This window comes from Chrysemys picta, chromosome 1 (assembly GCF_011386835.1).
Source record: "Chrysemys picta bellii isolate R12L10 chromosome 1, ASM1138683v2, whole genome shotgun sequence".
NCBI classification, from domain to species: Eukaryota; Metazoa; Chordata; order Testudines; family Emydidae; genus Chrysemys; species Chrysemys picta.
In genome coordinates, this window is record NC_088791.1 from 150,450,769 (window position 1) to 150,468,281 (window position 17,513).

Genomic DNA, 17,513 nt, shown 5'->3' on the forward strand with positions numbered 1-17,513 from the left:
AAAGAAAAGGACACGGGACGACATGTTTTCAGAACTTATGGGCTGCTCCCGAGCCGATGCGGCCCAGCAGACCCAGTGGAGGGAGAACATGTCGCAATACCAGCGAGCACACAGTGAACGGGAGGAGAGGTGGTGGCAGGAAGACCAGCAGGCGACTCAAACACTGCTTGGACTAATGAGGGAGCAAACGGACACGCTCCGGCACCTTGTGGATGTTCTGCAGGACCGGAGGCAGGAGGACAGAGCCCCGCTGCAGTCTATCTCTAACTGCCCTCCCCTGCCACAAACTCCCATACCCTCCTCACCCAAAGTCCCAAGAAGGAGGGGCGGCAGGGGCCGTGAAAACTGTCACTCCACCCCTGCAGACTGCTCAAGTAGCAGAAGGCTGTCATTCCCAAAAATTTGATAAGTCCTTTCCTTCCCGCCTCACCCAAGCCCCCATCCCAGTTTCATCTCCTAACAGTGTAGTTGCTAATAAAAGATACGGTTTCTGTTAATTACTGTTTCCATCATGTTCTTTTAGGGGAGAGTGTGTTTGAAGGTGGGGAAGGGGGTTGGTAATTGGAGAGGACAGTCACCTTTACCAGGGTACAGACACACGGGGGCAGGTTCAGCAGAAGGTCACACACACATTGCAGTCACTAGGCACCCTGGTCAGTCTGGGAGGTGGTTTTCATGTTCTGGGGGGGGGGGGGGGGGGGGGGGAGGGAGGCATGTGACTTTGTGGGGGGGGGGGAGGGAGGCATGTGACTTTGTGGTGGGGGAGGGCGGTTAGAGATCTTGTGCAGCGGTCCTTATCCTGGATCACAGAGCCACGCAGCAGGGGATCTGTAACCGTCCTCCCCGGCCACAAAGTCACATAGCCCCCACACACAGAGTCCCGAAAAGGAGGGGTGGCAGGCTCCGTTGAAACAACCAGTCCACCACTGCGGACCGCTCTAGGAGCAGGAGCCTGTCATTCCTTGAGTTTAGAAGCGTTCTTTCCATCACTATGCCCGCTCTCCACCACAGTCTGCGTCCCAGGTTTCAACACTTTACTGCGAAATCCATAATAAAGAAAATGGTGTTCATTAACAAAGTTCCATTTATTTTATTTTTAAACATGTGTTGGAAGGCGGGGGGACGGGGTGAACGGGGTATGTAGCTGGAGAGGATAGTCAACAGTAAGTGGGTAAAGAAACGGGGGCAGGTTCAGCTTCTCTTTAAACAAACTTAATAGTCACAGGTTACCCTGCTCACTGAGGAACCTAGCTTTCAAAGCCTCCCGGATGCACAGCGCGTCCCGCTGGCCTCTTCTAATTGCACGGCTGTCTGACTGGGCGTAATCAGCAGCCAGGCTATTCGCCTCAACCTCCCACCCCGCCATAAAGGTCTCCCCCTTGCTCTGACAGAGATTGTGGAGCACACAGCAAGCTGCAATAACAATGGGGATATTGGTTTCGCTGAGATCAGAGCGAGTCAGTAAGCTTTTCCATCTCCCCTTGAGACGGCCAAAAGCACACTCCACCACCATTCTGCACTTGCTCAGACGCTAGTTGAAGAGTTCTTTTTCAGTGTCCAGGGCGCCTGTATAGGGCTTCATGAGCCAGGACATTAGCGGGTAGGCTAGGTCCCCGAGGATCACTATAGGCATCTCCACATCCCCAACAGTTATTTTCTGGTCCGGGAAGTAAATACCTTCCTGCAGCCGTCTAAACAGACCAGAGTTCCTGAAAACACGAGCGTCATGAACCTTGCCCGGCCATCTGATGTTGATGTTTGTAAAACGTCCCCTATGGTCCACCAGTGCTTGCAGCACCATTGAAAAGTAGCCCTTTTGGTTAATGTACTGGCTGGCCTGGTGGTCCGGTCCCAGGATAGGGATGTGAGTTCCATCTATAGCCCCACTGCAGTTTGGGAATCCCATCGCGGCGAAGCCATCTATGATGACCTGGACGTTTCCAAGGGTCACTACCTTTGACAGCAGTAGCTCAACGATTGCGTTGGCTACTTGCATCACAGCAACCCCCACGGTAGATTTGCCGATGCCAAAGTTATTCGCGACTGACCGGTAGCTGTCTGGCGTTGCAAACTTCCAGAGGGCTATGACCACTCGTTTCAGGACAGTCAGGGCTGCTCGCATCCGGGTGTCCTTTCGCTTCAGGGCAGGGGACAGCAACTCACAAAGTTCCAGGAAAGTTCCCTTTCACATCCGAAAGTTTCGCAGCCACTGGGATTCATCCCAGACCTGCAGCACTATGTGGTCCCACCAGTCCATGCTTGTTTCCCAGGCCCAGAATCGCCGTTCCACAGCATCAACATGACCCGTTGCCACCATGATGTTCACAGCGCAGGGTCCCGTGCTTTGTGAGAGGTCTGTGCTACTCTCAGACTTCATGTCCTCACCGCGTTGCCGTAGCCTCCTCGCCCGATTTCTCAGCATCTGCCTCTGGAAAAGGTGAATGATAAGGTGCGAGGTGTTGGCAACGGCCATAACTGCAGCGATGGTCGCAGCGGGCTCCATGCTCGCAGTGCTGTGGCGTCCGCGCTGTCACTCACCAGAAAAGTGCGCGAACTGATTGCCCGCCGGCGCTTTCAGGGAGGGAGGGCGGGAGTGACGGTTGGATGACGACAGTTACCCAAAACCACCCTCGACACATTTTTTTCCCCAGCAGGCATTGGGGGCTCGACTCAGAATTTCAATGGGCAGCGGGGATTGCGGGAACTGTGGGATAGCTGCCCACAGTGCACCGCTTCCAATGTCGATGCTTGCCCCACATTCGACTTTGTACTATCGATTCCACATATTCGATTTAAGTACAATCGAACTACTCTCGTAGTGCAGACATACCCTCAGTCTTGGAGCGACAAACCTTTCCTCATTGAAATCCCTCTTAAATCCCTTCTTCCATGATTCTCACAAAAACTGAGATTCTTAAAAATATATGGAACTTCCAAATTGTTTCCCTGTGTGTCTTCTGTCGACCTTCTAGTTTATCAACTCATTGCGGCCGTGATTGCTGTTGTTGCAGTTTCTTGTGTGCTGAACACAAAGAGACTTATCATATAATAAATAATGACAATAAGGAGTGCAACCAGCACAACTGTTTATATTCTGGACACAAATGGGATTTTTCACTACATGTGATGTTCTAACCAGGCCCCATAAATGCACATTGGTCTTTTTCTTTTAATTCATAAATTCCCTCTCTAAGGGATTCTGGTTGTGTTCTACACACTGACTTAAACGAAGCCAATCTGCTGTTGCCTGGAAATGTATTGCCTATTGTCATCTTTCTAAAATACTATCAGTTCAACAGAAACCTCAGCCACCTATTGCCATATCCAGCCCTACCTATCTCCTCCAACATCCTGCTGCAGGAAGGTCACTAGTGCTACTATTAAACTAAAATTTAAGAAGAATAGTCAGAGGAGAGCAGAAGGTCATTGAAGCTAGATCAGACTATGACTGCTTCTTCCAGAAACTGACAGAGATAAGTGTGTTAGCAGCCAGTTCCTAGGCTTGGTACATGGTGGTTGAGCATCTGTGTTACTTACACTCTCCAGACTACTAAATGCACAGTAATTCTAGAACCGTGGCTGGAAGTTCTCTGCCTTACTGAGGGCTGGTCTATGCTTAAGGCAGCTTACGTCAGCCTAATTATGTCACCTTCCTCCCACCTATGTAAGTTCTCTACTACACTGACATATTAACTCCACCTCCAGGAGAGGCATAAGGCTTATGTCGGTATAGTTAAGGTCACACCATGCATCCATTACATCTGTCTTATCGATTTCACGGCAGGACCCATGAAATTGACAAGAAAACCCCTTCTTCCCTGGAGAGCTGGATGGCTTCGGACCCTGCTCCCGGCTGGGTGCTGAAGCCTGGGCGGCCTCCCAGTCTTGTCAATTTCAGGGCTCCCTGATGCATGAAATTGACAAGGCTGCCTGGCTTCCAGTGGGTGGGGGAAGAGTAGCCCTGGGTGGCTTCTGCCTGCTCTCGGCAGGGAACGGGGAGCAGAGGTGATCTGTTGGGAGCCTGTGGGGCAGCCAGGTTCCTGGCAGGCAATGGCCAGTGGAGCTGAGAGAGCAGCTCTCAGCTGCCCACACTATCCCTCTGAGGTCAGTGGAAGTGCTCCTGGTGAGGATGTGCATCACCGACCCAAGGAGAGTAGTATGGACATGCACCACTGCAGTAATTATTGCGATGGCTGGTAAGTTCACATAACGTAGGTCAAGTTAGGTTTGTAGTGTAGCCATACCTTAAGTTTAGGGGTGACTGTTCCCTGGGCTCTACCTGCCCAGGACCATCCAAATAGTAAACAATTGTATTAGCAGAAAGAAAACGTACTAGCAAAGTTTTGAAAGGCCTGCAGAAATGAAAATGAGCTGAGCATATTGTACATGAAATCTGGTCTGTTACTATTTGCCACGAGAGTGTGCATATTCCATGTTTTCCATGTGTCTTTCCCCTCATCCCAACAGTAGACCCTTGTCTAGCTGCTGATCATACTCAGTTGTTAACCTAGTGGTGAAGATGACAGCAACAGAGTGATGTTGAGTCAGTTTCACTGTGCTGGGTCACCAAAAAGGCATTCTGAGGCACATCCCATCCCTCTAATGCCACCTTCCAGTGGTAACAGACTCTCTTATGGCTGAAGTGGTGGGGAGAGACAGGGGCACAACTTCATGTGGGCGTGCAGTATGGAGGCAGTTTTGGGACAGCTACTGAGGATCTACAAACATATAAGTCCACTAGCCAAGCCCCCTCCCCTCAAATGTGGGAGAATGCCTATAGCCTTGTTCTGGCTGTGGTAGCATCCGCTTCCATAGCCAGGTAGCTGAGGGGAAACGCTCCAAGATGTTTGGACCTTGCTAATGCTCAGCTGTGGTTACACAGGCTGTGCACTGAATCCAGAATTTGGACATTTCTGTAGGAGTAGTGTAGGTGGTGGGTGTAACGGGTTGCCCCTGGGGTGCCCCCTGGAACTGGGGGTACCACTGAGCCCTCTGACCCACCAGCCTGTGCTCCTTCTCACACTGTGCTGCTGTGACATGCTGCGACAAGCTGCAAAGCCCTCCAAGCTTGCACTTTCACCAGCATTCACACAGGTAGGGGGACACCCAACTGCAGTTACATGCTGGCTCTAACCACCAGCCTAGGACTCCAGAGCAGTACCATCCCGCCCTGGTCAAATCTGGCCAGTATATGGGTTTAATACCTGGTCCACCTCTCCCTCAATGTGAAGACCATGCACACTTGTAACCAAGCTGAGATTTTCTCCAGACACCTTAGTCAAACGCACACTGGTTTGGATTAAAACATAAAATAAGTTTATTAACTACAAAAGAATAGATTAAGTGATTATAAGTGATAGCAAACAGATTACCTAGTAAATAAACAAAACCGCAAACTGAGCTTAACATACTAGATGGTAGGATATGAATTAGCAAATTCTCACCCTGAGTGATAAACAGGCTGGCAGATTCTTAAGGCACAAGCTGCCTTTGCTTTGCAGCTTGGGTTTTCCAGGTTTTCATAGACAGGCTAGAAATCCCTTTAGCCTGGGAACATCACGTCCCCCAGTTCAGTCTTTGTTCCTCAAGTGTTTACAGGTGTGTTGAGGTACCATCATGATGCTATTGTCCCCCTTTTTATATCTTCTTCCCACTTGCTGGAAAGCTCTTTCGCTGTGACCTGGGTTAAACAGTTCCCATTGTGTAGTGCTATCTCTGAGAGGTTTCTATTGTACACAGTTCCTGGGGTGATCCTTGTGCTTGTGTGCATTTCCTCAATAAGCCATTAACATTGTTTGGTCTTTTTACTGTTGTACCTGAAAGGCTGCTTGTGGGTGTTTACAACCTCACAACATGTTTCAGTAACACATACATAGCCAAACTTCATAATTTCACATACGACAATAGCACATACAATCCAATGTGATATTAATGTCTAGCAGATCAAGACTTTTAGAATGATACCTCACAAGGCATAGTTTGGGCAAAACATATCCTACTTACAGGCAGTCCTCGACTTTGACGTTCAATTTTTGACAAACGTCACTTATGATGTTTCTGAATTGACACCCTGATTCAACTTAAGACATTAGTTTCGACTTTACGATGCTTGGTCCTGCAGTGGAGTGGATTGTGGTTCTGAGTTAAGACGTTTCAACTTACAATGCAATTTTCAGGAACCAATTGTGTCGTAAGTCCAAGGACTGCCTATATATGATAGTGGTGAATAAGGAGGTGCCTGGATGTCACACTGGGTTCTTGAGGGGAAAAAAAGGCGGGGGTGGAGGAAGAATTATCCTATGGCTCATTGGCATAGTGCTGAACTACTATTTCAGGTGGGAAGAGGCATCCTTTGAACTCTCACCTGTTAGGCTCATTAAATCAAATAGGAGGCAGGCTTCCAACTCCACCTTGTGGTCTCCTGGTAGAGATCTTTAATAGAGGTGAGTGAGAGGGCATGGTCACCTGTGCTCGATGCCTACAGAAACTTCCACTGACCACCTCCTTACAGAGAGAAGAACCTCTACATCTCTGACTATGGAGTGGCTGGGGGATTATTTTCACAGTCTACAAACCAAATGTTGCTGTTTTCAGTCTTAGGACTTTTGGTTCTTACCCTACTCAGTTATACAACTGGATGGAAAATCCTGCTCTATCTGGCATTTTTATCTTTAAAATTGAAAGGGAAAAAAAGGCCGGACGCTTAATCACCATAGTATAGACTTCCCTGTTAGTGATCAAAGAACTCCAGTGGGTAGATGCTAACTCCTCTTTGCAGGAGTCAGGAATTTGCTCTGTCATCCTTTGCCAAACATTTCCCATCCTTTGTTCTGTAGTGTGCTGTTTGGCTGCTGCCCTCCAACCCAGAGAGCTGCATTTCAATAGAATTGCATTAATACAGTTTGTGGCATGTGTTGGGATGAAAGGCATTGCATAAATGTAAATTTATCTCTATAAAGTTTTAGGCAGCATTATTTCTAATACTTTGCCCTCTTATAACAATATTCTTCTTAGGATATCAAAGTACTTCACAAATATGAATAAAGTCTCTCAGTCCCCCTCTGTATTAAGTAAATGTTATTAACCCCTGTGACCAGGGTCCTAGTGGAGTCAGCTATGGTCACTCAATTAGGGTGAATTGCAAAGAATGGGGCAGACAATCCCCATAAAGCTGGTGGATATTTCAATACCTAGATTTACCAAGCCAGCAAAAAACAGCTTCTTTATTACATCACTGGTTACTCAGAAGTCCAAACAACACAGTTCCCTTAAAATGATCCAGCCTCAGGCCTCCATCCAGGTACTCACGTCAAATATGATGAAAAATTCTGTAAATCTTATTTCATCATATAAAAGAAAAGGTTCTAACAATCCCAAAGGATCGGACACGTTACCTCCCAGGTTATTGAATATTCCAGCTCTTACCCAAATACACGCTACAGCCAATTCATATGAACTAAACTCAAATTTATTAAAAAACAAAAGAGAGAGAGAGAGAGTATGGTTAAAAGATCAGTATACATACAAACATGAGTTCAATTCATTAGGTGCAGATTCATAGCAGAGATGGTGAGCTTTGTGGTTGCAAAGAGTTCCTTTAGAATTCAGTTCATAGGTCATAGTCCAATGTCCAAATCTCATATTCAGGGCGTACCAGCATAACTGGGACCTCAGTCTTGCGACTCAAACTTACCTTGAAGAAGCCTAAGCAGATCTGAGATGACAGAATCAGGACCCAAGGATCTTTTTTACAATTTCATGTCTTTTGACAAGTTGGAATTCCTCAGGGAACAAAAGGTAATGAGGAGGTCCATCACCGGTATTTAGCTATATGAATTAACATAAAGCCATTTGCTTGTTCCTCCACCATTCACAGTACATTTCAAAGAGAGATGAATACTCAGATATCCCGTGTTTACAATTCATTTAAATGACAGGATCTTCTTTTGACCTCTGAATTATCAGAATACAGGATAGACAGGGACTGTTGATTACATTGTGGACCCTACTCATACATATGTAAATACACAAAACCACAAACATCATCTCCTCACATGTCTTCTGTGGGTTATTTATTTTGCAGGATGTTTAACCCTTTCTAGTGTCACACCCCCAACGTGAGACTGGTGTGGAAGGGCAAAATTAGAGCTCCTGGATACATCTTAATGACCTTCCAACGTTGATATGAGCTGTGTTTATATTGAATTCTTTGTAAGGCCAAATTATTGATGCATGCTTTGGCCCCAGCCAAAAATTTAGTCCATACTTTGTGAAACACTTTAGTGCAGGGGTTCTCAAACTAGGAGTAGGGACCCCTCAGGATGTCGCGAGGTAATTACATGGGGGGTCATGAGCCTTCAGCCTCCACCCCAACCCTGCTTTGCCTCCAGCATTTATAATGGTGTTAAGTATATTAAAAGGTGTTCTTAGTTTATAAGGGGGGGTCGCATTCAGAGGCTTGCTGTGTGAAAGGGGTCACCAGTAAAAAGGTTTGAGAACCACTGCTTTAGTGATTCCAGGGTTTGGTGCATGTGTTGATTTAACATAGCCATTAATGTTCTTCAGAGAGCACATACATAACCGCACAGCCTTCAGGGCTGAATGCCAGAGTACCTCAGTTTCCCTTTGTGCACAGCAGTTCCAGCTTGTAGTGGTTTTTCTGCTGTGGAAAGTTTTAGAAATATGTCTATGCATTAGCTGTGACGCCTCAACCTTATTAGGCTTTAACACAAAGTGTGTTGTCATGTAATGAGACAGTATAACCGTGAAGGCTTTTACAACATAATGAGTTCTTATGTATCACTCCCAACTTGTTCAAGGGTTTTTCCAGAAAAACCATGTGCATTTTTACGGTCCTTCGTATCCACAACAAAAGTTACAATCATTAGCAATAACATCAGGTTTATTACAAGTGTACATTTATAATCATTTTGTCATGCCAAGTCTTTTGTAATTAGGATGACTTTGAAGGAGGTCCATTAACATATGGCCCTTTGCTTGTTCCTCCACCATTCACAGTACATTTCAAAGAGAGATGAATACTGAGATATCCCATGTTTACAATTCATTTAAATGACAGGATCTTCTTTTGACCTCTGAATTATCAGAATACAGCATAGACAGGGACTGTTGATTACATTGTGGACCCTACTCATACATATGTAAATACACAAAAACACAAACATTATCTTCCCCATATGTCTTCTATGGTTTATTTATTTTGCAGGATGTTTAACCCTTTCTAGCCATGCGTCACAACTCTATTTTACAGATGGGAAAAACTGTAACAAAACAGAATTAAGCCAACATTTTCAGAAGTAACCTCTCATTTGTTGATCCTTGATTTTTTGGATGCCCTAGTTGAAACACCTAAGGTCTGATTTTTTTCAGAGCTGCTGAGTAACACAGCTCCCATTGCCTTTAACTGGGGCTGTGGGGGCTCAACAACTCTGAAAACTAGACTCAAAGCATCTCATCCTAAAACTAAGGAGCCCAAAGCTCACTCTTCAAAACTTCGGTCTGACTTGTCCACGGTCACATACAGAGTCAGTGGCAGAGCTGAGAATAGAAGCCAGTTGTCATGACTGGGGCATGGGCAGTCTGACCTAGTGGTTGCGCCAGGAGTTGGGTTGGGTCAGATGCCAGGAGGTCAGTCAGAGACAGGGCAGACCAAGAGTCAGGTGGCAGGAGGCAGGCAGGGTCAGGTTACCAGGAGATTGCAGTCTGTAACCTGACACCTAACCCCAATCAAATAGCGAGGCCAAGGATGAACGAAGGTCGGAAGCTATAGTCTAGGATCTGTTGCTAGCAGGGTCTAAAGCAGAAGCAGGGAGGTTGCTCAGACAGCTCCCCATCATCACTTCCTGGTTTTATATACTGGTATCAGCCCACCCGGTGGCTATCAGGGGCTGCACTTCCTGCCGAGCCTAGTTTTGTGGGGTCCTCCCAAGGACACCTAGCCTAAGCCTCTAGTGGTGATGTGGAGGCATCAGTGGCCCAGAACCCCCATGGTCCTAGGTTCTAGCCTTCCAGATTCTTACACCAGGAGTCTTGGGTATAAACCCTGTATGCTTGTCTACATGAACATTAAGGGCAGCTCTACGCTTAAAGCTGCTGTAGTGTTTTAGTGAAGATGGTACTGCGCACATGGGAGAGCTTCTCCTATTGGCATAGTTAATCCACCTCCATGAGAGGTGATAACTACGTCAACGGGAGAATTTCTCCTGTTGATGTAGCACAGTCCACCCCAGGGGTTAGATTAGTATCACTGTGCTGCTCAGGGATTTGGATTTTTCACACCCCTGAGCAATGTAGTTATACTGATTTAAGTTTGAAGTGTAGACCTGGCCTTCATTTGCAGCAAGCTGGATGTGACTGTACCCCATACTAACTAGCTATGGCCTAACTGTCCATGAGGACGCTGCTGACATGCATTAACAGTTTGTTAGTGAGTTTTGATCTAGTCCTCTTTGAAATGGGACTAAGTCAGAGCTCACTAGCAAACTATTAATGCATGTCAGCAGGATCCACACAGATAGTTAGTGCATGGCTGGCTAGTGTGGGGTGGATTCACACCCTAGCTTGCTGCAAACTAATTGTTCATGTAGACAAGCCCTGTATCTCACTGAATCTGCCAGGGCTGTTGGGGTGCACTTAAAGAGAAGTATGGAGCACAAAACTCCATCCTTGATGACACGCCACTGACTGACTTTGACTAGCTGATACTGAAGGCATGTCTACGCTGGCAGAATTACAGCGCCGGGAGTTACAGTGCCGCTCAGAGAGTGCTGAAGAGAAACTGCTGTTGTGTGTTCACACTGTCAGCTGCCTGTGCAATAGCATGTTCACATTTGCGGCACTTGCAGCGGTATTTGGAGCGGTGTACTCTGGGCAGCTATCCCACAGAGCACCACTTTCTCTTCTGCCGCTCAGAGTTATGGGAAGCTGGAGAGGGTGGCGGGGCATCCTGGGTCCTGTCCCAGTGCCTGTGATGCATTGCTTCGCATCCCAGCAATTCCTGTGCTTCTGTCCACATTCGGCGCCATCTTTCAATAGTTTCTATATTGCGCGCCTTGCTTCTTCAGGCTGAAGGAATGGATCCCGAACTGGTGACCAGTATGCAGCTTGCTCTGACCAACACGTCATGAGTGACAGTGGAGTTATTCCTTAAAGTACAAAGGCAAGAGGAGTGTGACATTGATCTCGCCACGTGTAGTAGCTATGACATGAGATTGCTTGTGGCATTCATGGAGGTGCTGACCAGAGTGGAACACTGCTTTTGGGCTTGGGAAACAAACACTGAGTGGTGGGATCATATCATGATGCACGTCTGAGATGACAAGCAGTGGCTGTAGAACTTTCGGATGAGGAAAGCAACATTCATGGGACTGTGTGATGAGCTTGCCCCAGCTCTGTGACATAAGGACATGAGAATGAGAGCTGCCCTGCCGTTGGAGAAGCGCATGGCGATTGCACTGTGGAAGCTGGCTACTCCAGATTGCTACCGATCGGTTGCTAACCAATTCGGAGTGGGAAAGTCGACCGTTGGACTCGTGTTGATGGAAGTCTGCAGGGGCATTAATCGCATCCTGCTCTGAAAGACCGTGACTCTGGGCAACGTGCGTGAGATTGTGGATGGCTTTGCACAAATGGGCTTCTCTAACTGCGGAGGGGCAATAGATGGCACACATATTCCAATTCTGGCACCAGACCATCTAGCCACTGAGTACATTAATCGCAAGGGGTATTTCTCAATGGTTCTCCAGGCACTTGTGGATCACCATGGGCGTTTCCCAGACAGTAACGCAGGCTGATCCGGAAAGGTGCATGATGCACGAATCTTTCAGAACACTGGCCTGTTCAGGAAGCTGGAAGGAGGGACTTTCTTCCTGGACCAGAAGACCACCGTAGGGGAAGTTGAAATGCCCATTTTGATCCCGGGAGACCCTGCCTACCCCTTAATGCCGTGACCCATGAAGCCATACACGGGGCAACTTGACAGCAGCAAGGAGGGGTTCAACAACAGGCTGAGCAAGTGCAGAATGACTCTGGAGTGTGCATTTGGCCGTTTAAAAGCCCGCTGGCGCTGCCTCTATGGGAAGCCGGACCTGTCTGATGACAATATTCCTATGCTTATAGCTGTGTGCTGTACACTCCATTATATTTGTGAAGGGAAGGGTGAAAGCTTCACTCAGGGCTGGACCGCAGAGGCTCAGCATCTGGAGGCTGTTTCAACAGCCAGAGACCAGGGACGCAGCGTGGTGCCATAAGGATCAGGGATGTGTTGCGGCAGCAATTTGAAGCTGAAAGCCACTAATGTTTGTTGCTATGCTCAGGAGTGCAGTGCTTGTAATGCTAGGAGGTGATTGGTGCAGATGATGCAATATGTGGGTTTAACATAATTGTATGTTGCTTTGCAGGGCCCTTTTTGCTTTCAATTAATAGAATAAAGATTGGTTTCAAACCAACACAATTCTTTTATAAAAGAAAAACAACCGGAGGAGAAAGTCAAATCAGAAAAAAACATCAGTGGGGATGGGGGAAGTGAAGGTCCCAGGAGGAGGAGGAGGGGTCCTGGGATGGCTAAAGATTTGTCCAGGGATCATATCCAGCCTTCTCCTTTGGAGTACAATTCAGTGGGTGCTGTGCTTCAGCAGGGCCAAACTGCAGAGGGACGGGTGTTGAGTGAAGTGGTTAGCGGGAGTCCACAGTGCTGGACTGTGAGGGGGGAGGAGTGGAATGTCACGAGTATAGACTGGAGCCAGGAGGTTGATAAGAGTGTGTTAGCAGGGTCTGGGGGGAGCATGAGAAAGAGTTTTGCGACAGCGGCTGCAGGGGAAGGCGGGCGTGGAGCTGCTTGGTTTGCAGTGTTAGTATCTCCTGGAGTGTGTCTGCTTGGTGCTCCATAACCTTTAAGAGCTGCTCCATGGCTTCATTCTGGCGTGCCACGTTCTCCTTTCAGTCCCTCTTCTCGCTGTCCCACCACTCCTTCAATTCCTTTTTCTCGGCAGCGAAGTGCATCATAACCTCACGCAGAAAGTCCTTCTTAGTTCTTCTTGGCCGCTTTCTAATTCTGTGCAGCCGTTCAGCTGCCAATAACAAAGGGGGAGGCTGGGCTCCCGAGGTCATCTCTCTGAAGTTTAAACGCAACATTTTACAGAAGCAGTATTGTTTGCAGCACAGACAACACTGATTCAATGATTTAAAACACAGCCAGTACTGACACACCTGTCACTAACTGGCTGACCCCAGGCAAGCACACATGAGCCACAAGACCCCCAAAATGGTGAGTAACCGCAGGGGCAGGGTAAATCACTCTTCCCAGACCATGCTGTATACTGGGCACGTGGCTCTTGGGAAGAGCCAGCCCTTTGCGGGGGCCTGATAATCATTCCTGTCCCCACACTTTCCACAGGATGTGATCATTATGGAAAATATCTCGCTGCTGAGGGTGAGCAGGGAATCAAGGGAGGGTCTTCTCCAAGCCTGTGGCTTACGCCCTGGCCCCTGTACAGCTCGCCTGTGTGTAGCAATGGTCCCCTTTCCCCTCCCCCCCGGTGATGGCACAGTGGCACGGAAAGTTACCATTAATAGGGCAGTAAACAAAGCAGCTCTGCCCAGTATCTCCACGTGATATTCCTGGAGATCTTTGAGGGAGATTCCTATGAAGTGAGGGAGTCTATCAACAGCCTGTTCCGCCGCTCAGACTAGGCATGCGGTGGGAGACAAGCCTGCTTTTGCAACCCTCCTTCCCCCAACCAACTCGCTTCAGCAACTCCCAAAATCAAATCCACTTACCACGGGCCTGCTTTCCTGTTTGCACTTCGCCAACATCCGACAGCAGTGATTGGCTAATCTCCTCCCTGGTAGAAAAGAGCTGGCTGTATGCATCTCTGACCTCCGAGTCATCCTCTGCCTCTGGGTCCCCCCCTTCCACATCCTTGTCCAAGATTTCCTCCTCCTGGCTCAGTCCATTTTCAACTCGCACGTGAGCCACCCAAGTATCACCGAGTATTGCGTCCAACTCTTTGTAGAACTGGCAGCTTGTGGGTGCAGCACCGGAGCAGCGGTTTGCCTCCCGTGCTTTGTGGTAGGTGTTCCGCAGCTCCTTCACTTTGACTCTGCACTGCAGTTTGTCCCGGTGATGTCCCCTTTCTGTCAGGCATCGTGAAATCTGTCTGTAGGTCTCACAATTCCTATGGCTGGAGCACAGCTGGAACTGTACAGTCTCTTCTCCCCAAATGCTGATGAGGTCCAGCGGCTCGGCATTGCTCCAAGCGGGGGATCACCTGGTGCATGGAGCAGGCATGGCCACCTGGAAAGATGCACTGAGAACACTGCACACATCACTGAGCAAACAAAGGGGACTTTCAAAATTCAAAAGGAATGTATTGGGTGGGGCTGACCGTTGGTCACCTGAGGGCAGGGCAGTAGAGTTCAAACCGATGACCAGAGAGGGGTGAGAATAGGCATTGTGGGACATCTCCCAGAGGTGAATCACAGCGCTGTAATTGAACACTGCGTCTACACTTGCACTGTAGCCCTGGCACAGAAATCTGTACGCCTCTTGTTGGGGTGTTTTTTTTACAGCACTATAACTGCAGTTTCTGCGCACTAAGTGGCTTGGCAGTGTGTACACCTTGGGAGTTACAGTGCAGAAAACTGCTTTACTGCGCAGAAACTTGCCAGTGTAGACAGGGCCTGAGATAGGTGTAAGAAGTGCATGTCTTAGGACATAGTGACAAGGTCTGTATGGAGAGGTCTGTGGGTGTGGCTGGGGAGGAGGGCTTGGAAGATGGTGCTAGGCAGATTAACCTAGGTAAGGATGATAGAAGCTGTACTTGAAGAATCTCCATAAGGACAGAGGCTATGGGGGCTCAGGTGAAAATCTTTGTGTTTACGAGGCTCTTAATCCTTCATAATCCAGACTTCTTACTGTTATTTTTGTTCATTATTTGTATTGTGGTAGCGTCTTTGGCAAGCTGCCCTCCTAGATCTGTGTGAATGCCTCCAGGATAGACTGCTGTTTGCTTTGGAAGATAGAGAGAAGCTCTTTGCACACTCAGAAAGGGGGCGGGGGAAGGGAAGAGGAGCATGTAGGAAGGGATGAGGGAGTGGCCTGTGGGGTGGAAAAAAGCTGAAAGCGTTGACTTAATTTTTTTTCCCTGCGGTGTTGAGCTGACTCTTTCCTGGCATGTGCGAGGCAACAAAGGTCTCTCTGTGGTGTGGGGTTTCACGGCTGAGAAGTGTCTGCCATTCACATAGGAATCTCCATAACTCTGCACAGAGTGACTCCTCTACAGGAAAGAGAGCAGCAGCAGTAAGTAGATCTAATATGCTTGCTTCCTCTTGGTTTGAAAAGATGAAGCGGGGGGGGGGGGGGGGAGAGAAGTTGGTTTGGCGGGGGTTGGTGGAAGCTTAATAGCCGTTGAATTCAGTGTTCCATTTCTGGATGCAGACTGAAAAGTTGGTTGAAAAGATTTTCTTTTGGAAAAGGTGGAGAGGAAATTTAAACTTAGTGTGTAAGGAAGTGTCCTAAAGCAGTGACAAGAATTAGAGTTAGCTTAATGGAAAGCTAAAACATGTATTGACCTGAAAAACCTGTGAGAAGGGGCTGGAATAAGCATTTACAGAACTCAGGAGCTGGGGCTTTCCTGCATGATAAGCAGATACCATAAGTCAGTATTTCTACTGAGTTGCCGGTAAACAGATCACCTCCTTGGAAGCTGTGGGCCAGAATGTTATTTTGTCTGTCCGTGCTGCCTTCGGCAATAACCTTGTTTAAACTTCGGGGGTCCAGTTTGAGTACAGATGTTGTATCGTAAACTTCAGAATTCTGATCTGATAAACACTGTCCCAAGAACTCTTCTATACTTCGGTCCCTGCTACAGCATGTGTGGACCCAAATGTGTTTTTCAGTGTGGGTTGAATTTTATCCCTTCTTCTGCAGGTATGGAGGGCCTTCTTTCAGTGGAACTGGTGTATTTCCACTGAGTGGGGTGTATTCGGCATTCCCTGTACAGCATGGAGCCCATTTTCATGGATTTGTCAGCATGCTGTCATGCAAGACATGAAGCAGGCAGTGGTTGTTAGGCTGGGGCTAGATTGTGCAGAAATGATCAGGGTCAGAGAATTTGCCACTGTATGGATCCCCGAGTTGCTCTGCTGCTGTTCCCCATCCAGATTGCTACGTAGGATTCTTCCCCCTCTCCAAGGCTTAGCTGAACTACTTGGGCTGGAATATGGGGAGAGATCTTTTCTCTGCAGGAGCTGTTACCAGCTCAGCCCGTTACTTTCGGGTATGCTCATTGTCAAAGTTAGACTCAGGACTCATATTTTGTCAGACCACTCTGTTTTATTAGCACAGCGCTCTGCTAATAACACCCAGATAATATGAGCCCCCATGCAAGATTCAAACAGTCTTACTTATACAGATAAAAGGGTGCGAACTAAACAAAGGGACAGAGAGAGCAAAATTGTAAAATTTGCCTGGGGCACAATATGCATATCTTGCTTCCTTATTAACTCTTATCGATCTAAGGCTAATGCTTCACCAATTGCCCTTAATGGAGCAATTCATTAACAGTTAATGTCTGCTTTCCTGATACCTGGATTGCAGCATTTCTCATTTCTACTTAAAGGTACATACTGCATTCTTTAATTCATTCTATTTCTTTAATATAATTCATTTCACTTTCACATCATTTATTCAGGTTACTCTTCGGGGGAGGGAGGGGGTAGTACTGTAGTTCCATCAATGTACTGCTTGTGTCATGTGTGTTTTCATATGGAGCTCTACTTCTCCCTTATGCAAGTCCCCTCCCAATGGAACCATCCTGCAGGACCTATGTTCTCTAGGGCTTGGTTCCTCCAGCCCCAGAACTGGATTAACTCACACTCACACTCACTCTCTCTCTCTCTCTCAGTGGACTGGGTCAATCAGCACTATTATATGTCCCTGGACTCAATGGGCTGGATCAAGCAGCACTTGCAAGCTGTCATCCTTATGTGTCCCAGATTCAGCACGTCCCTATCCCCACTCTCACATCACAATTGTCCTGGCAGTAACCTACTTGATGAGCAAACCCCACAGTATTTTGGGCGCTGCAGGGATCTTTAGCTTAGGTAAAAGGAGCATTGCTATAGAGTAAATGGGGGAAGCTAAAAACACAGATGAGTAAAGTTCAGCAAGAGAGAGAGAAGCAACCAGCTTAACCATAAAAGTTATTTATTGAATAATAGTGATGACTACACAAGGAGGGCTAAACCAACATAACATACATTATTAAAGGTTAATACCTAAGGTAGAAAGGAAAACAGAGAGAGAGAGAGAGAAAGAAGGGGATCTCACCCATTCCATGAGGGTGAACTGGTCGGGGTTCCCAGGTGATGGTGGTAGCTCAGGGTCCTGAGTGCTGGAGACAGGCAGAGCCCCCAGCACAATCAGTCAGGAGAAGATGGAGTCTCAGTGGAACTGATGCATAGTTTGGATCTAAGCATCAGAACACTTACTT

At 47.5% G+C, this 17,513-nt stretch overlaps 1 protein-coding gene across 6 annotated transcripts in view; it reads left to right on the forward strand.

Moving 5' to 3' along the window:
• B4GALT4 (beta-1,4-galactosyltransferase 4) overlaps positions 1–17,513 on the forward strand; it is a 67,766-nt gene that overhangs the window by 10,785 nt on the left and 39,468 nt on the right. For 3 of the 6 annotated variants that reach the window (XM_065573028.1, XM_065573054.1, XM_065573051.1), the window contains one exon: positions 15,178–15,319. The exons of 2 other annotated variants lie outside the window; for them this stretch is intronic. The gene's annotated coding sequence lies outside the window, so the exon portion shown is untranslated. Of the gene's footprint in view, positions 1–15,177; positions 15,320–17,513 lie in introns of those variants that run through there. One more of the 6 variants, XM_024112249.3, reaches the window with a different exon arrangement.